We start from the raw sequence: 21,598 nt of genomic DNA on the forward strand, positions 1-21,598 counted from the left end.
GAGAAGCCATCGGGAGCTGGGGGTTTCCCCATGGTTGATATAATGCTGCTTTTGTCTCACTCCAGCAGGCTCAGCAGCCACTGTACCCGAGAGAAGATGGCAAAATAGACATCGCTTCTATTATTTCTTCTTTAGAATTACAAAGGCTATTGCTACTCTCTGTAGATGAAAAGACAGCTACCGTTGCCTGCCTTTTGGTCCAACCACTCACAGCTCACACACAGCCTGAGTTCCCTCAGGACATTCCTGAGAGTCAAGATTATCTATTAGAGGTAGAAAATAGAAGCTATGGAGCCAGAGAACAGAAGTCCAGTGACTTTCTGTAGACCCTTTGCAGTGTTGCTGGAGAAGAAATTCAAGCTCCCATGAAAACTGACAGCTTGAATTCAGCCGGGCTTCGCTGGTGGCTCAGACAGTAAAGAATCTGCCTGCAATGTGGGAGACCTGGGTTCGATTCCTGAGTTGGGAAGATCTCCTGGAGAATGGAACAGCTACCCACTCCAGTATTCTTGCTGGGAAAATTCCATGGACAGAGGAGCCTGGCGGGCTACAGTCCCTGGGGTCACAAGGAGTAGGACACGACTGAGCGACTTTCATTCTCACTGGATTCAGCCTGCCGGTCAACCACGTGAACCAACATTTCCTGAGGACCTGTGGGTAGCAGGGCATGGAAAGGGATTATGGGTCGAGGTCTCTGCCTTCTTAACGAAATCAAACAAACTCTCCACTGATTGAACTCACTACTTGCCAGGTGCTACACTAGGAAGCAAAAGAGGCAACAGTTCCTACTGTGAAGTTGCTCAGGGATACAGAGTAACTTAGTCATTATCCAATCATTGCAGGGCAGCATCTTTGCTGCCCTGAAGGGGTTGAGGACACCAGAGAGCAGATAAAAGAGGCTGAAGGTCAAGTTTATGCTCTTCAGCACAAAATGCATCTGACTGGTACTGCAGAGAACTTCCTGTTTTCTATGAAAACAGCCTCAAGCTGTTGGAGGATGGCCACCCAGCTAAATTTGCAAAGCTTCAGTGCCTAAGGAGCATCTAGCCAGTCAGCTCCCAGGATGCTGACATCTAGAACTATTGTTGACAGAAGGCATCGTTGCTTTTCTGTTCAGTATTCCCAGAGAAGTCACCTCAGATGTCTTTAGCTCTACCAGGCTGCTCACTTGGGCTCAGCCTGAGTTCTTCTTACATAGGACTTACCAAGGCCATTGGAAATGATTTTTCTGGCCTCATAGGCATGTGAAAGGTCATGAGCCTCAGGACTCTTCCAGGCCTGATTTGGGGCTGCACTTCACCTTTCCCGTGTGAGGAATACACACCCTCTTCCCTGTGAAGCCACAAGTCTGTTTGCTCAAACTCATGTACATTGGGTTGGTGATGCCATCCAACCATCTCATTCTCTGTGTTCAGAATGGGAAAGCGGCACAGACTTTCCGGGGCACCTGGTTCCCTCCAGAGAAGAGAGGTTGGGAACAAAAGCCAGGGAATCACAGGGTCTGGGAGTGTTGGTGCTCTCTTAAGGCCCTCCACCTTCTGCAGGCATCTCTGGGGCCTACCGGTCCAACATCATCCCCTGAATAACTGCAGAGATCTGCCACGCTAGGGATCAAGAGCGGGTGGAAGCCCTGGTAGGATGTTCATGGCACAGGGAAGAACCAAAGGCAGCAGGAGAGAGGAGGAAATCCATCTTGGGAAAGTGCAAACACGGACTTGAACCCCAGTTCTGTCACTTGATGGCCAGGCAACCTAAGCAAGCCACTTAGGCTGAGTCTCAACTTCCTCGCCTGTGAAATGGCTGTAAAATATTCTCAAAGGCTGTCGTTTTTGGTTTTTTTTTTTTTGGTCATATGTTTTAAATGCAATCCCATATGTAAAGTTCCTAGAACACAGCAATTACGCAATAAATAGTAGTGATCATCATTACTGGTTCTGAAATTTAAACATGCACAGCAGCTTAATTAGGCGTCACCAACCCAGGCTACTTAGGCTCTGCTCTGTAGAGTCAAATGGGCGGTGTTGGGGGAGATGACAGCCAGGTGGGGGCAAGGCTCCTGGGAGAGAGAGCAACAAAGGTTCTGACAGCATGTCAATGTCTGTGAAGTGTCCTGACTTCAGAGCCTGTCCTGCCCCGCGGGACAGAAGCCCTATAGAAAACCTAACATTCCTATAAAGGATTCGTCCATCATCAGGGCAGAAGACTTATCCTGAAGAGGTGAGAACACAATTGTTGTCATTGTTGTTCAGCTGTTTAAGTTGTATCTCTTGGTGGCCCCATGGACTGTAGCCCACCAGGCTCCTCTGTCCGTGGGATTTCCCAGTCTGGAATACTGGAGTGGGTTGCCATTTCCTCCTCCAGGGCATCTTCCCGACCAAGGGATCAAACTCTAGTCTTCAGCATTGACAGGTTGATTTTTTTTTTTTTTAACCGCTGTGTCATCTGGGAAGCCTTGGGAACAGGAGAGGGAGAGAATTTTCCTTGGCAGGGTTGAAGAGAGGCGTGCAACCACGGGTGATGCTCTGCTTCTCTTACCACAGACACGGACTAGGATTCGATCATATCACTGACAATCTACAGATGCAGGCAAAGAGGAGAAAGCAGCCCCTGACAGATGGGAGCCAGCCTGGCAGTACATCTCGGCCTGGTTGTTGCTGAGGGCTGTCCTGGGGCTCACAGCTGGGTCTTGTGTTCTCCTGTTGAACACAGCTTCACAAGACATCAACATCAGAATCATGTCTGCACACACAGAAATGGGAACATGGTCCAAACCACAAAAATGACCAAATGTCCCCCCCCGCCCCAGTCCTGGCACTGAGTGATCACTGCTTCTTCACCAATAACAGCGTTAGCCTTGCACCAACTCTTCTCTCCTTCTTGCTAATGAGACTTATTGACATAATCACGGAATTACCCCTATATCTTAACATCGAATCCTGAGCAGAGTATTGCTCCGTTTACTCTCCCAAATCACCTAGATTAAGCCCAAACTCTATTTATGTGCTTTCTAAAACTCTTTCAAGCAGAGCTCCTCACCATTCCTCGAGGTGCATGTTCTCACTAGCTGCAACAAGCCAACCTTTTCAACTACTGCAGTGTGCCTGGTGATCTCTGGCTGGAAGACACTGATGCCCCAAAAAGCAGAAGAGCACAAGAAGAGAAGGTCACAAAGCCACTTTTACAACAATTAGTGATTTCCATTCTACTGCTTCCAGAAGTCACACTCACATATGTACACAGTGCATGCTTTTGTATCAGGATGTGAACATGAAGGACCAAATTTAAATATAAAAGGTCCTTAAGGGACTTCCCTGGTGGGACAGTAGTTAAGACTCTGCACTTCCACAGCAAGGAGCACAGGTTCAATCTCCGGTCAGGGAACTAAGATCTCCTATGCCTTATGGCTCAGCCAAAAAAAAAAAAGTTATTAAAAGGAGTTAAAATGTTCAAGTTCAGGCTTTGAATTCTATCTAGCTAACTAGTTTACAAGGGCTGCTGGTCATCCTAAGATTATTCTGCTCTTCCAACAAAGACCTGCATCACTTCCTGGCACCTGGGTGGGCACCCAGCAGGAGGTGTCAGGAAATGTGACATATCCCAGCCATCCTGGGAGTCTGCTGGGCTCACCCCAAGCCAGGTGTCTCTCCCATCTTCGGTGAGAACTTGCCTTTGCTGTGGAGTCAGAAACCTGCACTTTGGGAGCTGACACTAATTTTATGCGCAATTCCAATTTTGTTTTCTTGCTGTCCTTCAAAAACATTTTTTTCAAGTGTTTTGGAAACGCTAGCATGTCTCAGCTCTGCAAAAAAAGACCCAAAGAGGCTCGCTTCATCTCTGCCTGACTCAGAGTTTTGAAGGGAAAGCACACACCCCTGGGGGCTGTGGGGAGTTTTGACTGCAGAGCGAGAGAGCCCCAGAGGAACTCATGGAACTCACAGTCACAGAGTTGGGTCTTCTTGCCTTTTATGCTAAAGATTTTCTAAGTAGTCTATCTTAGTCTATCTTCTCAACTTCAGGGAGTTCTGCACTTTACCCAGAAAAGGCATTGCTTTGCTGGGTGTGTGTGGATTGAGTCAGAGTTAAGAGGATAAACTGAGGGGGAAGTGAGGATGCACAGCTCAACATGAATGAAGAGAAGAAGCCCAGAGCTGAGAACAGCCTCTGCAGAGTGCACAATGGCCATTCAGAACTGGGTGGAGGAGCTCCTATGGGCATCCCGTGCGAACAGCGCCCTCTAGAGCACAGTGAAAACGGTGCCCTGAAGCAAGACCTCTGGGGGCAGGAAGCCCACAGTGCAGCCTGAATAGTCCATCGGCTTGTTCACAGAGAAGCCCGTGTGGATGTGAAGCCACTTGACTCTGTCTGAAGAAGTGCAGAAGGTGATTTTAAAGCTTCGTGTGTGAGTGGAATTTGCAGTGACCCAAGAGTCACTGGCTTTGGGATTCCAATTGGAATCCACCAAGTTGCCTTTGCCGGGTTCCAGACTGGGGGTGAAAGCACAGTTGGGAAGATACCTAGTAACACACAAGGAGATCCAACCAGTCCATCCCAAAGGAGATCAGCCCTGGGTGTTCATTGGAAGGACTGATGCTGAAGCTGAAACTCCAATACAATGACCACCTGATGCCAAGAGCTGACTCATTGGAAAAGACCCTGATGCTGGGAGAGATTGAGGGCAGGAGGAGAAGGGGACAACAGAGGATGAGATGGCTGGATGGCATCACCGACTCAATGGACATGAGTAAGGGTGAACTCCGGGAGCTGGTAATGGACAGGGAGGCCTGGCGTGCTGCTCTTCATGGGGTCGCAAACAGTCAGACACAACTGAGCGACTGAACTGAACTGAACTGAACACACAAGAAGCATGGTCATCGTCTAGAGGGAGGAGGGGTCCCTAGAAAATCCCAGGTGAAATTCCCTTCAGTCTGTCCCACAACCACAGGGGACAAATGGGGTGAAAAGGTCAGTTCTCAGACCTCCTTCATGCTCTCAGGCCACACCTCCTGAGAGTCACTGTCCCAGATGTTGGATTCTAGTGTCTGGGGAACTTACCGCTGAACATTAAGTTAACACAAGGATCCAAAGATTTCAGAATTCAGAGGATCCAGAGATTTCTGGTCTCATAGCCTTTTATTCTAATTACTATTCAAAAGAAACTCATTACAATGAAAATATCATTATACAAGTCTAGGTATATAATCTCATGAGTGTGTGCCTGCTCAGTCACGTCCAGCTCTTTGCGACGCTATGGTCTGTAGCCCACCAGGCTCCTCTGACCATGGGATTCTCCAGGCAAGAATACTAGAGTGAGTTGTCATTTCCTTCTCCAGGGGACCTTCCTGACCCTGGGATCAAACCAGAGCCTCCCGCACTGCAGGTGGATCCTTTACCACCTGGGAAACCAATATAATCTTATGCTGAAACCAAAATCAATAGATGGTGTTCTCAGAAGATAGTATGTGAGGGACTTCCCTGGTGGTCCAGTGGTTAAGATTGTGCTTCCACTGCAGAGGGCAGCACAGATTCAATCCCTGGTCAGGGAAGTAAGATCCCGCATGTCCCAAAATGTTTTGAGCAGTCAAAACCAAAGACAGTATGTGAACAGAAATTGCTTCATATAGTAAGTCATGTAACATATGATCTATGCACTAGGATACTATAGATAAGTGTTTGTTTTTTTCTTTGAATTAAAAAAAAATTTTATTGCACCATAGTTGATTTACAACATTGTGCTAGTTTCAGGATTACAGCAAAATGAATCAGCTATAAGTATACATACATCCACGCTTTTTAGATTCTTTTCCCATGTAGGCCATTACAGAGAATATTAGACATTTAAAGGACTCTTTTACTGAATTATTATATATTATATTTATATGATTATATATGTATTTTTGTTTTTATAATAATTTTATTATACATGTGTATATGTTAGTTGCTCAGTTGTGTCTGACTCTGTGATCCCATGGACTGTAGCCCACCAGGCTCCTCTGTCTATAATTATATATATCATTACATATTTTATATATATCATATAATATATTATATATTAATATATAATATACTAGTCAGACACTGAGCGACTTCACTTTCACTTTTCACTTTCACGCATTGGAGAAGGAAATTGCAACCCACTCCAGTGTTCTTGCCTGGAGAATCCCAGGGACGGGGGAGCCTGGTGGGCTGCCGTCTACGGGGTTGCACAGAGTTGGACAGGACTGAAGCGACTTAGCAGCAGCATATGTTATATTACATAATAGTTTATAAAGAAAAGAATCATTTTTGCAAAGGAAAACATCATCCTCTCACTTATGTGATTTGTACAAGTCCGTGTGTTGTGGGGGTGTGTAATTTGTTTTGTCTGAAAACTAGACACATCTGTGATAAAATGATTTTTAAGTCACCTCTCTCAGGTACCCACCTCAAATGGCACTGGCATTTAATAAAATAATTTTAATGTTTACCAAGAGTTCTATTTATTATGTGTTCAGAGGCCCTGTTATTAGTCTGATCCTTCTAGTTCTCTATGGTTTGGGTTGGTATCACATCCATTCCATCTTTCCAGCCCAGAAAGGAATGAATTCTATGTGGACTAGAGGCCTTGAACGTGCGTTACTGAGTGTCTGCATCAAGAAAGAACACTTTGTTTTTGCGAAAACACATAGAACCCCAAACCTCAATGCCTTATAAAATAGTGGAGTAATTCAACTGATGCCTTGAGCTTGGCCCTGGGGGACTAGTAGTCATGAAGCGGTACCACAGGTGAAGGGCTTCCTGTGGGTCCAGCCCCGCACCAAGAAACATGGAAAGAGAAGGCACAGAACTGAGTTTGGAGGGGGCATCTGGATGTCTTCCAGTCCCATATTCTAGCTCACGTTTGCTGTCACAGCCCTGAGGAGAGGCCATTTGGACAGGATGTAAGAGGTGGGTGTGTGGGGTTTGAATCTGGAGTTGGTCAATCATTCTGTGCCCCTAACACTGGGTACCACCCAATGGCTCAGTGTGTCAATTTCCTCTTCTGAAAAAGGGGACTATCCATGTCTATTACAGATGAATAGAAAGAGCTCAGATGGCCCTTGAACTTGGAAAGTGATCCAGCCACTAATACCTTCAAGAATGCAATCTCCAGCTCTGACTTCTCTCTCAAGTTACAGCCAGATGTTGAATGAGAGACCCAACACGTCATCATCTGTGATGCCTTGAATCCTGGGCTTCTCTGCCCCAGCATCCATGCTGCAGTAGCGTTGCTCTTCCCAGAAAGGTGCTGAGGAGGGCAAGGCTCTACCATAGGAAGCCATGGTGGCTCCGCCCGGGGGAGCTTGGAGGGTCAATGATTACCAGCATGGGCTTGGTTTCCGCCGAGCACAGGAGTTGCATTAATGTGGCGGCACGCCTGCACACCAGCCAGCCTCCCACGTCCAAGAACTTTCTGGGAAAGCCCTGGAGGCAAAGGGAAGCAGAGCCAGCAGCCAGGTGCTCTCTGCCCTAGAACCGCCCTTGGGCCCTCGCTGAATTCCTCTCTTTGGGGCTCTTCTTGTCATGGGCAGGGCCCACCCCAGGAGACCCTCTCAGAGTGGGGATGAGGCTACAGAGACCTCCCACCTGCCTCCTCACAGACTGGCGGGCGACTCTGGCAGCTGTCTTGAGCTGCTCTTGACTAGAGTCTGCCACCAAAACAAGAAGGTGAGTGAAAGAAGGAGAGCATCTCCCAGACTCAGAGCCAGGCCAGGGCAGGCAGACCTGAGACCTGCCCCCCAGAAGGTCAGGAGCCCACGCAGCCCTGCTGACGCATGTCCCCTCAGGCCTCTCCTGTTTTTTCACTCAGTGGTGTGTATAACGTCCTGCAAAAGGTGAAGTGAAATTCCACCTTACTTCCTCTTATTTGCCCTTCTAGCATAATCAAACCAAATCACAAGAAGCTTTTCCATCTCAGAAATGGTACTTAACCACTCTGAGCTGCAACTTTTCCTAATAAATTGGTGATTATAACACCTATTTGTTGCCCAGGGGATTCACTGGAAAATACACACATCCACACAAAAACCGCTCCACCAATGTTGGTAGGACATTATTCGTCTCAGCCAGAAAGTTAAACACAAATGTCCATCTACTGCTGAATCAATAAATAAATGAGGTTTGTCCATACAATGAAATATTGAAAAGTGAAAGTGAGTCACTCAGTCATATCTTTGTGACCCTATGGACTGTAGCCTGCCCGGTTCCGCTGTCCATGGAATTTTCCTGGCCAGAATACTGGAAGAGGTAGCCGTTCCCTTCTCCAGGGGATCTTCCCAACCCGGGGATCAAACCCAGGTCTCCCACATTACGGATAGGACTTTTACCATCTGAGCCATCAGGGAAGCCCCCAGTGAAATATTATTCAACCATAAAAAGAGAATGAATTACTGATACATATTACAATGTGGAAAAACCTTGAAAGCATTGTGTTAAGTAAAAGAAGTCAGATATAGTATTATTCCCTTTGTACAAATGTCCAAAATAGACAAATCTAGACACAGAGATAGTTAGATTGGTAGCTCTCAGTAGGGGTGGGGAAGGGAAGTGGAGAGTGACTGCTAATGGGTACCTTGTTCCTTTTTGAGGTGATGAAAAAGTTCTAATATTGTTGGTGGTGATGGTTGCCCAACTTTGTGGCTATACCAGAAACCCTTTAGATGGATGGATTGCATGTATGGGAATTATATGGTATTGTATTGCTCAGCTTCCAAGGTGGTAAAGAACCTGCCTGCCAATACAGGAGATGTAAGAGACATGTGTTTGATCCCTTGGTCAGAAAGATCTCCTAGAGGAGGGCATGGCTACCCACTCCAGTATTCTTGCCTGGAGAATCCCCTGGACAGAGGAGCCTGGTGGGCTACAGTCCGTAGGGTTGCAAAGAGTCAGACACAGCGGAAGCGACTGAGCATGCATGCCTTTGTATCGTATTGTATTATATCGTAACATATCCTATCACATCCTATTGTATTATTTCAATAGAATTTGTACAGGGAAAATCCACATCAAGGACCTCTTGCTTGGCGGGGACTCAGGAAACTGTCCACCATCCACGTCCGTCTCTCCATTTCTTAATCCCATTCCTCCCTCCTCAAGCGCCAGACAGAAGCACCCCCTGGGCCTTTGTGGGGTCCTCGGCTGAACTTGGCCCCTTCCTCCTACAGCACGTGGCCATGGTGATTCTGGAGGTACCACATCCAAAATATTTCCTTGGTCACAAGAGCCTGGAGGTGCAGAAAGATGCTTCTGCTGATCCTCCCCCTCAACACAGGCTCTGGTGGCAAAAGGAGGGACCGCGCCTCTCCCAGCACGTGCGGGACAAATCCTCGGCCCTGCCACCCCGGCCAGTGGTGGTCAGTGGAGCAGCCGAGGCACAGTGAGATACCGCCCCGCCGTCCACCCTGACCTGGGCTCCCCGCATTGTGCCCCTGACCCGGCAGTTCAGTCTGAAGCCCGTCAGCTCTGTCCACTCTCCCACACAGCTCTCAGGGCTGGAAGTCCAGCCAAAGACTTGGCTTGGGAGCCACATCTGCTGTCCTCGAAGCATGGAAGGTGCACGGACTCACGCTGTCTGATGGGATGCACGGGACCTTGAGCTTCTCAGGCTGCACTGAGGTCCACTGTGTGGGCCACGCCCACCCCCACTCCCTGACCCTCTCTCTCTCACTCACAGGAACTCAGCTCCATTCCCTCCTGCCCTCCCCTGCACGTGGTAAATTTTTAATCTTCATTGTTTTCTGGAATATTTTTCCTTGCCCATGGTCCTTGCTCTGTTCTTGGAGTCAGTAACCTGAGCTATAAAATTCTTACTTAGACTAACCTCTCTGGAGATGTGGCGACCTCACAGATTAGCCAGAAGCCCACAGGACCATATAGACCCCTCCTGGCCCCACATTCCCATAGTATTCCTTCCCTTGGCCCTGCACACGCATGGAGGAGGGTGGAGAAGGGGGGCTGAAGCATGGGTGGGGTTCTTGGCTGTTTCCTCGGTGATAGCTATGGGGAGAGCTTCGTGGAGTCCTAATTCAGGGGGCCTCTCAAGGAAGAGACAGAAAACTGCCTACTGTGGACACTCTGGAGGTTGGCCTGGCCCCTTTCTCAGGCCCCAGGTGGGATTTCCCTATATGCTTCCGGAACATGGGCCATTTCTCTCTCTACAGATTGCAATGACCTCTTTGATGATGCACCATCAGGACCAAGCCTGGACCATGATAAATAAATGATATATTGAGGGGAAAGAAACTAAAGTACAGCCCCCGTCCTGTGATGAATGCTAATTTCTAACCAAAAAGAGGCCAGTCTACCTGGAGAGCACACGCAGGTGTCCCCGACTCTCTGAGCTTGAAACACCGGATCTGGAGTCAGACTTGAATTCCAGCTCTGCGTTGCCCGGATGCCCGTCTGAGCCAACTGCCTGTGTTTTACAGGGCAAATTTCCCAAGGTAATCGATTAAACCTGGAGAAAAATAGAACAGAAAGTCACCAAGAAAAGTTTAGGAGTCATACAGACCCTGGAGCTTACTGTGAGCTGTTTGTTTCTTTCTTCCTTCCTCTTTCTTTTTTTTTCCATCTTGCTGCTCTGTCCAGCCCTAAGTTGCAGAGCCAAAACCTCTGTTTTCTGGTTTACTTTTCCTGCCCATGACACTGCCAAGCTTTTCATCGATGGATTTTCATCGATGGATTTTCATCGATGGATTTTCACAACACCATTTTAGTTCCGGTCAGGTCCCCCGCACTGGGGTTCCCCTGCACTGCTGCCGGGATCAGCCAGAAGGACTGCCACTAGGAATTGCCAAGAGATGGACCAGGGGCTTAGCACTGACTAGAATGCCAGCTCCCCGGCACCTGGCGGGCTGTGGGTCTGTGGGGTCGTGGGGCCGAAGCCATGGGTGCTGAGACGAGAGTATCACTGCAGACAGTGGGTGGGGTTGGTAAAGCAAAGATGGGGATGAGCAGGTGTCCCTGTGGTAGTGAAGGTCAGGCTGTACGGTGATATGGACTTGATTTAAAGCCTACTCCTTCCACTTGTGAACAGGATAAACGGCTTTGCTTCTCTGAACCAGAGTGTTCTCCATGAACATGGAGTTAAGAACGCCTGTTTCTCAGGCTGAGATGGAACCCAGGGTAAGAGCACCCCATAGCGGATCCAGAACGTGGAAACCTCAATGAGATCAGCTTCCTTCCGTGCCTGGCAGAGATGAGGAGCCTCCTCGAAGAGACGGCCAGAGGTTGACTTGGCATTTGGGGAATAATTGGAACTCCCAGGTTTGAATTTGAGCAGGCGGCCGGCTCTCCTGCCAGACCCAAGGACAGATTCGGAAGGGCCCCTTGAGCTGCAGAGGAAATGCAGAGGCGGGAGTGTGTGCCGCCTGGGGGAGATGCCAGCCGTGGGAAATGTTCTTCTGCCTCTGCTAGCCCTGTCTTCCCTGGCTCTTCAAGAAGGCTCTCCCCTCAGAATCTCTGGGAGGAGGAGGCAGTGGGCTCTGGGTTGCTTTAAGGGGGCCTGCAAGGAGCATTTTTGTACATAAGAAGCCCAAAGGGAGAAGACTTTGTTTATTTGGCTGCTTGGGAAAAATAACAAAGCTGGGGGGAAAGGACTGAAGATCAAAAAGAAAAACATTGCCCATAAAACGATCAGATTAGATCAGACCACGAAGATCTAATTATGCCAGGCCAATTGAATTTCCTCTGAGGTTAGCGTGACCAGCTTTCCAGAAGCAGAGGCAGCTGGGGTGCAGGGCTATGACTGACGCCTGGCATGTCCTTCCTCTGAACACTCTTAGCGGGGGGTCAGTCCTGTGACCTCTGGGTAGGCATGTGAGTGCATCTCCACTGGGCATCTTGGGCTAAATTCTACTCCCCAAGAATGTCTCTAGAATCCCCTTTTCTTTCTTAGCAGCAGCTACAGCTTATTATATATTTATGTTGTTGAATTTGTGCCTTCCTCAGCTCTGTCAATGGCACAACCATCAAGGAAAACTTCATTCAATCTCGATTCTTCTCTGTCTCTCATCTCCACAGTCAATCCATCAGCAAATCTTCTCTGCTCTTCCTACAAAATACAGAACCTCTCTGCTCTCTGGGCTCCATCTTCTCCAACCCCACTGTAGTCCAAACCACCATCACTCTTGCTTCGGCTATAGAAATAGCCTGCAGTCTCTCTCTCCTCACTCTGACAACTTTCCCCAGGTAGAGGAGAAAAAGATCAGAGAAGCCAAGTTATCAACCCAAGGTCACAGAGCTGTGCTGGGCTCAGTTGTTTCAGTTGTATTTGACTTTGTGCCACCCCATGGACCATAGACTGTCGGGTTCCTCTGTCCATGGGGTTCTCCTGGCAAGAATACTGGAGAATGCCATGCCCTCCTCCTGGGGATCCTCCCAACCCAGGGATCAAACCCATGACTTCTGACTCTTCTGCATTGCAGGTGGACTCCTTAACAATGAGCCACAGAGGAAACCAGAGTTCACAGACCTAGAAAGTGTGCATTCAGCTCACTGTCGCTTTCTCTGTTGTGATATGTGTCCATTGAAAGAAACTTATTAAAATGCGTCTCTTTCAATGTGACTTTCTGTGGCAAGGTCGGAAAGCTGGCGGTGTATTCCCTAAAAGGTCTCCATTCCATCCAGGCAGTGCTCCTCTCTAATGTGGTTGGAGGCACACTGAAGGGTTTGACTGTGATTTACAGGATGGGGGTGGGAAGGTTGAAATAAACCCAGAAGGAAAAGAATACATGCTTGTTGCATGTTTGCATGTACAAGAGCCTGTGGTGGCGGCTTGGCAGAAACTAGACCATTCGATCTTCACAGTGACCCCATGAAATAGGTGTAATGGTCCCTGTTTTATGGGGTAGGGGCACTGAGGTGTGGAGAGGTTAAATAGCTCAGGTGGGCAGAGCTGAGATGGGAGCCCAAGCCTTCCTGGATCTTCCTACCGGAAGTTCCATGAAGACTGAGTGAATTCTGATCTAAGGTCTGGAAGGAGAGGCAGGAGAGCTTTGGGGAAAGACAGACCCTCCCTCCGTTTCCCTCTCTCTTTCCTTCCTCACTTGCTCTTTCTTTGCTTATTCCTTCCTTGTTTTCCTTCAGTCAATAAATATCTACTGAGAGTCTATCACACGCCCGGCTCCAGGCTAGGAGGGGGGAAAAGCATGAACAGGATTGGTGTTCAGGGAGGTGGAGAGCGCAGGACAGATAACAAAAAGAAACTAAATAAACAGGGTCATTATAGATGGAGATAAGGGCTGAGAAAGCTGCCCCAACAAGGGGTGACCTTGACGTAAGCAGTGAGTAGAAGGCCACTGAAAGCCTAAGATGGTGGGGGTAGCAATGCCAAGAGAAGTGTGTGCAGGTCCTCCCCCAGGCTGGGGGTGCTGACCTCACCTGCTGGTTCCAGCCCAAGGTTTTGCTCAGAGACTTTTAGCATTTCAGGAAGAACTAGGAGACTCTCCCTACCTCCACTCCCAGATGGGCACAAACTCAGCTTCAGTCTTCCCGTTTGTCAAATGACAATCATAGCACTTCTACCTCCCCAGCCATTATGCCAATGAAATGATGTAGTGTTTGGGAGAGTCCAAGTGGATGAGCGATGAGCCATATAAGAGAATCGTAGGAAGAGAGGGTTCCGTTAGACACGAGAAGAACTCTGAAGGAAAGGATGATACGATGTGCATCAGGTTTCCAAAGAAGAATCTTCTCCATATGGACCATTTAAAATAAAAGCAATCAAATTAGCAGATGTAAGCTATCGGAGAAGGCAATGGCAACCCACTCCAGTACTCTTGCCTGGAGAACCCCATGGATGGAGGAGCCTGGTCCTCCATGGGGTCTGCAGTCCATGGGGTCGCTAAGAGTTGGACACGACTGAGCGACTTCACTGTCACTTTTCACTTTCATGCATTGGAGAAGGAAATGGCAACCCACTCCAGTGTTCTTGCCTGGAGAATCCCAGGGACAGAGGAGCCTGTTGGGCTTCTGTCTATGGGGTCGCACAGAGTCGGACACAACTGATGTGACTTAGCAGCAGCAGCAGCAGCAAGCTATTATATATAGACTGGATAAACAACAAGGCCCTATTGTATAGCATTGTATAATATACTATAGTATATGATATTCAAAATCCTGTGACAAACGATAATGGAAAAGAATATTTAAAAAGAAATGTATGTATATATATTTCTTTTTAAATGTTCTTATGTACATTGTTATTGTTTAGTTGCTAAGTTGTGTCTGACTCTTTGGGACCTCATGAACTGTAGCTGCCAGGCTCCTCTCTCAGGAAGATTGCCTGAAGAAGGAGATGGCAACCCACTCCAGTAATATTGCCTGGGAAACCCCATGGACAGAGGAGCCTGGCGGGATATAGTCCATGAGGTGCCAAACAGACACAGCTGAGTAACTGAGAACACATGTATATAAACGTGTGTGTGTAACTGTATCACTTTGCAGAAATTGACAGACTTTGCAGAAATTAACAAAACATTGTAAATCAACTATATATTTCAATAAAAAATTTAATAAAAATAATGCAGAATTTTTCAAAGAAACAGAAGAATTTTTCAATGTAGACGTGAATTGCAGGAAGAGGCAACATAAAGAACTCAGGAAGTCTCTTTGCTAGTAGTACATCAGGGATTCTAGAAGGTTCTATATGAACAACAGAGAAGGTATTCCCCTTGGACCAGGTGTTACACAGGACCCATGGAGATGTGCCTGGGCCCCTCCCCACCCCGCCTGCCACAGCCCCACTGCCCAGGGTTACTCTCATGAACTCCAGGGTCGGGGACTGGGGAATGTCCACAGTGCAGAGGCAAGACTAGCATCTTTCTGTAGGCGTCTTGCCTTCTCTCCATCCCCCATCACAGCCGGGCCTGGAAATGGTTCAGCATCTGGTCTCTAGTCACCAGCAAAATATGCATGGCCTTTACAGTGTCTGCATTTGGAAATTAGCCTGTTTGTGGTCTGGCTGTTGGCGTCCCTGCAGTCCCCTCATCCGTAGGGCTAAGCTGGCAAAGACAGCACCCACTGCACCATCAGCTCCTGCCCAAGCTCTGTCCAGAGTGAAGCAGGCAGACAAGGGGATTAAAGAGGCCTGCTTCCCAGAACAGCATCCCTAGAGAGCTGAGGAGGGGGACGATAGTCCAGGCAGGGGTGGGGTCTGCACGGCTGGCACCCTGGGGAAAAGTGCCCCAGAGCCTTTGGAATAGAACAAGAGTAACCTCAGTGATCAATGCAAAGAAATAGAGGAAAACAACAGAATGGGAAAGTCTAGCGATCTCTTCAAGAAAATTAGAGATACCAAGGGAACATTTCATGCAAAGATGGACTCGATAAAGGACAGAAATGGTATGGACCTAACAGAAGCAGAAGATATTAGGAAGAGATGGCAAGAATACACAGAAGAACTGAACAAAAAAGATCTTCACGACCCAGATAATCACGATGGTGTGATCACTCACCTAGAGCCAGACATCCTGGAATGTGAAGTCAAGTGGGCCTTAGGAAGCATCACTGAGAACAAAACTAGTGGAGGTGATGGAATTCCAGTTGAGCTATTTCAAATCCTGAAAGATGATGCTGTGAAAGTGCTGCCCTCAACATGCCAGCAAATTTGGGAAACACAGAAGTGGCCACAGGACTGGAAAAGGTCAGTTTTCATTTCAATCCCAAAGAAAGGCAATGCCAAAGAATGCTCAAACTACCGCACAATTGCACTCATCTCACACACTAGTACAGTAATGCTCAAAATTCTCCAGGCCAGGCTTCAGCAATACGTGAACCGTGAACTCCCTGATGTTCAAGCTGGTTTTAGAAAAGGCAGAGGAACCAGAGATCAAATCGCCAACATCCGCTGGATCATCTAAAAAGCAAGAGAGTGTCAGAAAAAAACATCTATTTCTGCTTTATTGACTATGCCAAAGCCTTTGACTGCATGGATCACAATAAACTGTGGAAAATTCTGAAAGAGATGGGAATACCAGACCACCTGACCTCCCTCTTGAGAAATCTGTATGCAGGTCAGGAAGCAACAGTTAGAACTGGACATGGAACAACAGACTGGTTCCAAATAGGAAAAGGAGTATGTCAAGGCTGTATATTGTCACCCTGCTTATTTAACTTCTATGCAGAGTACATCATGAGAAACGCTGGGCTAGAAGAAGCACAAGCTGGAATCAAGATTGCCGGGAGAAATATCAATAACCTCAGATATGCAGATGATAGCACCCTTATGGCAGAAAGTGAAGAGGAGCTAAAAAGCCTCTTGATGAAAGTGAAAGAGGAGAGTGAAAAAGTTGGCTTAAAGCTCAACATTCAGAAAATGAAGATCATGGCATCTGGTCCCATCACTTCATGGGAAATAGATGGGGAAACAGTGGAAAGAGTGTCAGACTTTACTTTTTTGAGCTCCAAAATCACTGCAGATGGTGACTGCAGCCATGAAATTAAAAGACGCTTACTCCTTGGAAGGAAAGTTATGACCAACCTAGATAGCATACTACAAAGCAGAGACATTACTTTGCCAACAAAGGTCCGTCTAGTCAAGGCTATGGTTTTTCCAGTAGTCATGTATGGATGTGAGAGTTGGACTGTGAAGAAAGCTGAACGCTGAAGAATTGATGCTTTTGAGCTGTGGTGTTGGAGAAGACTCTTAAGAGTCCATTGGACTGCAAGGAGATCCAACCAGTCCATCCTAAAGGAGATCAGTCCTGGGTGTTCATTGGAAGGACTGATGCTGAAGCTGAAACTCCAATACTTTGGCCACCTCATGGGAAGAGTTGACTCATTAGAAAAGACTCTGATGCTGGGAGGGATTGGGGGCAGGAGGAGAAGGGGGCCACAGAGGATGAGATGGCTGGATGGCATCACTGACTCGATGGACATGAGTTTGAGTGAACTGCGGGAGTTGGTGATGGACAGGGAGGCCTGGCGTGCTGCGATTCATGGGGTCACAAAGAGTCGGACATGACTGAGCGAATGAACTGAACTGAACAGCTAGATGATGCAAAGAGCAGCCTCACTGGAAAAGACCCTGATGCTGGGAAAGATTGAGAGCAGGAGAAGGGGCCAACAGAGGATGAGATGGCTGGATGACATCACCGACTCAATGGACATGAGTTTGGGCAAACTAACTTCAGGAGATGGTGAAGAATGGGGAGCCTGGTGTGCTGCAGTGCATGAAGTCACAGAGTAGGATTCGACTGAGCAACTGAACAACAACAATAAGAAGGCAGTGAGGGGCTGGTGAGGGGATAAAGCATCTCTGGGATCTCTAGGACAGGAAGGAAGCTTTGAGGTGGCTCATTTATGGGGTAGACCTAGGCTGCTTGAAGAAAAACTTGGCCACGGGAGATGGTCAGAAGCGGCTGTTCCTCCGTGGTCCAGGCTTAAACTTAGAAGCAGATACTTGCATCTTCAAAACACCAGAGAGAGTGGGATTGTGGAGGATTCACCTACTTGGTGCAAGAACATGAGATCAAGAGTGAAGGGCTTGTGACTGCCCCCTCCCAGGACCTGGAGGGGGTCTGCCCCTGAACCCCTCCCCTGAGAGCCAGGTGTGAGTTCCTGTCTGTGTAAAGAAATACTTCCTTCTGAAACCCATCCCTGCTGCTCAGCACCTGGCCACCCAGCTTCTTCCTGATGCCTAACCCACATCCTCAGGCTGAGATTTGAATCTGCTGTCACCTAACCTTCAGCAGGTGTGAGAAAACCAGCCCTCTCCACGTTAGAAAGCAATTTTAGCCCACGTCTCTCATCGACCTTCTCAAATGACAGCCTGTTTCTCAGCTTCCCTTCACTGTCACTAGAGTCCACTCCTGGGAAGGAATTTGCCCACTCCATGCCCTGAGTGATGAATCTCTCCGCTCACATCGCTCTGGGCACAAGCCTGCCCTGGGCCCTTTTCCCTCCCCTCCCCACACTCCCACTCAGAAGTTCCTTAAAGAAGCATCTTTGTCTGTAAAAATCCAAAACTACAAACAGCTTCAGAGGCCAGAGGAAGGCATGTGCAATAAAAGGTAAATAAAATCCAAACCTAGGACACACTTCTCTCTACTTCTCAGCCAGCCCCTTTCCCCTGGAGACTTCATCTTGTCCTTATCTTGACAGTGGTGAGGGTCCACACAGCTCTCACTCCCAGTGGTTTAGGACAAAGGAGTGTGAAAACCTAGACTCAACGGGTTGCTCAGAATGGTGCAGGTAAGCACTCTGAGTTAGAATCTCTCAGAGGTACCCTCTTTTGTTGTTGTTGAGTCACTCAGCCGTGTCTGATCCTTTGCAATCCTGTGGACTGCACCACACCAGGCTTCCCTGTCCTTCACCATCTCCCAGACTTTGCTAAGACTCAGGTCCATTGAGTTGCTGATGCCATCCAATCATCTCATCCTCTGTCGCCCCCTTCTCCTCCTGCAGCATCAGGGTCTTTTCCAATGAGTCAGCTCTTCACATCAGATGTCTCTCTACTCCATCAAAAGGGATGGAGCAGTTGGGAGAGTGGATAAGCGTTCTCTCCTTGACCCCATCACCCCCACCTCACTGGGGCAGCCCAGGAAATAGACTGGGTGGGAGGGGAAAGCCCAGCCCCTTCAGACAGAATGTGCCCCCACTCACGCGTCCCTTGTTCTTTCCTGTCTGAACTCCCAGGAGCCTGAAATTTCTGCAAGGAAGGGACAGGGTTCTCACTTTGGGAAAGTCCAGCACGTGGTGGAATTCCCCAGAGGTCTTCCTAGGTGATCCTCTGACCACTCCTGTGACTTATCTCTGACAGTCTCCGCTCCAAGCATGATTCATCAGCTGGCCCACCCTTCCCAGCCAGCCTCTGAATCCCCTGGTCCCTGACTTGGTCGAATGCCTTCCAGCACAAGACTGGGATTACTCTTATCTCTCCCAGCATCTCATCAGTGACTTGGACTCCAAAAGGCCACATTGCACAGAATTCTTTTCTGTGAGAAGCTAGCAATATTTATTCATACTTTCCGAGCTTTGTCAAGCCCCTCAAGGACACATGGCAGATCTGGACAGAGCCAGAAAGCTCCCAAGAATTTAATCAAGGGCAGCAAAGCATGAGTCTCCCCTGAGGGTAGTCACCTGAGAGAGCGATGCTGGTTCCAGCTGCAAAGACGTTTTAGCCTGTTGCTTTCAGCGGTGTTATGTTACATATTTAAATCTGCCCCCTAGGGATACAGTAGCACATTGATATTCCCTGCCCCCCCATAGATGAAATTCCCAAACCTGAGCCAAGAAACATTGATGTTTGTGCAGTTGGAAAAGAGGGAGGGGGCCGCAGATGGACATTAGAAAATTCTGAAGATATGGAAATTTCTGGTTTGTATTTCAGAGTACTCAAAAAGAATGTTCTATTAAAGTCTAAGGGGTGACCTACCTCTGTGAGTGTTTAGGAGTTTGGGTAACTGCAGCTTAGAGCCTGGGCAGACACATGGCCACCAGGGCAGACCACACACAGGAGGACCAATTTAGGAAAAAAATGACAGGCTACGTTGAGGAAAGAAGTCATCAGTCTAAAGCCCTGTACGGTGAATTCAGATTTCTGCTTTTCCTGTGGGTTCTAGAAAGTCTTGGACTCTTTTAGGCCTTAGTGTCTTCTTTCCTACCATGAGTGAGCTGGAGCATTTGAATCCTTAGGATGACTCTCTAAAATTAATTATATATGTGTATGTGTGTAACTAAATTACTTTGCTGTACACCTAAAATGAACAATATTTACACACCACTACAAAATAAAAATCTTCCCCCCCCCTCCAAAAAAAATTAGTTACCACGCTTTTTTTTTTTTTTTAATGGGATGGCACTGGGTTGGGTTTTATATAACAGCCAAAATCCTTTTAGAGTTTTTGAGAAGGAACTATTCCTTGATATGGATCATCTTTAGATGCTCGCTGGTCTTGAATTTGCCCACTGTCTGCATTATTCTGGCTTCTTTGTGTTCTTCAGACGGAACCAGGGGCTTTTAGGGATGAGAACCTCCCTCCCATTGTCTGCTCATGGATTCTGACAAGGCATCGGCAATGATGGGGAGAATTCTCTGAACATCCTTCATCACAAAGCCAGCAAGGATGGCTTAGGACCCTCCATATGGGGCAGGGAATAGACTTCTCTGAGCCCCATGACCTTGGGTTATCTTTTGTTTCTTGTTAACTTTTCTAGGTCTTACCTCCTACATGTCTCCCCAAGAATTTTTCCTTCATCTATTTTTTTGAAGGTATTTGCTTTTGCAATGGCACCTCACTCCAGTACTCTTGCCTGGAAAATCCCATGGATGGAGGAGCCTGATGGGCTATACAGTTCATGGGGTCACTGAGAGTCGGACACGACTGAGCGACTTCGCTTTCGTGCATTGGAGAAAAAAATGGCAACCCACTCCAGTGTTCTTGCCTGGAGAATCCCAGGGATGGGGGAGCCTGGTGGGCTGCCGTCTATGGGATTGCACAGAGTCGGACACAACTGAAGCAATTTAGCAGCAGCAGCAGCAGCTTTTATTCCTTTTTTTTCTAGTTCCCACATATGCTCCCTGTTTGTTCATGACGATTATGAACTATTAATACCTGATCAAGCCAAATCACTTTTGCTGTCTGGAACAGAGCTAGAATTACTCATGAATCATACATAATCCAGGAGACTGAGCAGACTGGGAGGGTCTGATCCTTTTCTCTCTTTTTTTAGATTTTTTTTTTCCTGGTACTGACCCTCTTGTGGCTTGCAGGCTTAGTTGTCCCTTGAACCAAGGATCAAACCCACATCACCTGCACTGGAAGGTAGATTCTTAGCTACTGGATCACCCAGGTTCTTTCTCTTTACATTTGGCTTTAGACTAAGTCATCACTGCCTGGTACTTTGTCTTCTCAACCTATATAATTTTAATGATCTTATTGGCCTTGAGATGAAGGCAGATGGATGGTCCCTTGGAGCTATTCTTTAACGCCTTTATCAGGCTGACCATCACCTCCACCTCTGAAAAGGCTGAGCTGATGTGGAGGAAAGTGACGGTGGCAAACAGAGTCATTGCAACTGATTAACGTAGTCAACTATCCTCAGTTAACTATTGGGCAAACTTTAATTTCTATGCGAATAAATTCACTCAACTGGGCTTGAACTTGCAACACAAAGTATACTCTGGCATAGTCTTCTTCTCAGGCTTCACAGAAACTAAGCTGAAACACTTTGAGTCCTTGTGGGGACCCCAGGAGTTACTTCATCTCCAGGAAGAGAAGTCCTAGGGGCCCCTGAAGGTGGCTACTCTGACATGAGTGCGTCCGCACTTAAAGTCCAGTGAGCTGTTTCCTCCAGGTATTTTGAGCCCTGAGATCTCACTATTCCATGGCCTGTCACCCACCTGTTGAGTGGAACGGGGAGGGACGTTTGGCGGATCCTGGGGTCAGAGGGACTCACTGCCTGTGGGACCAGCCCTGAGCATCTCAGATGCTGTGATAGGATGGGGGTCACATGGACTCAGATGCTGTCCTCTCCCCTTCATGGCCAGGAGGGCCCAGAGTGAGTGACCATGCCGGAGATGTCAGTGCCTCCACTGACCCCAGCAAGCAATAATCATCCTACCAGTATCATTCTGTTCCCT

General features: G+C 47.8%; 1 protein-coding gene across 1 annotated transcript in view; it reads right to left on the bottom strand.

Annotated features, from left to right (window-relative positions):
- Positions 1–21,598, bottom strand: part of KCNJ1 (potassium inwardly rectifying channel subfamily J member 1) — a 34,565-nt gene that overhangs the window by 8,078 nt on the left and 4,889 nt on the right. Inside the window, exon 2 of the mRNA XM_069565472.1 lies at positions 10,320–10,471. The gene's annotated coding sequence lies outside the window, so the exon portion shown is untranslated. The remainder of the gene's footprint in view (positions 1–10,319; positions 10,472–21,598) is intronic.

The sequence above is a fragment of the Ovis canadensis genome, chromosome 21 (assembly GCF_042477335.2).
Source record: "Ovis canadensis isolate MfBH-ARS-UI-01 breed Bighorn chromosome 21, ARS-UI_OviCan_v2, whole genome shotgun sequence".
Classification (NCBI taxonomy): domain Eukaryota; kingdom Metazoa; phylum Chordata; class Mammalia; order Artiodactyla; family Bovidae; genus Ovis; species Ovis canadensis.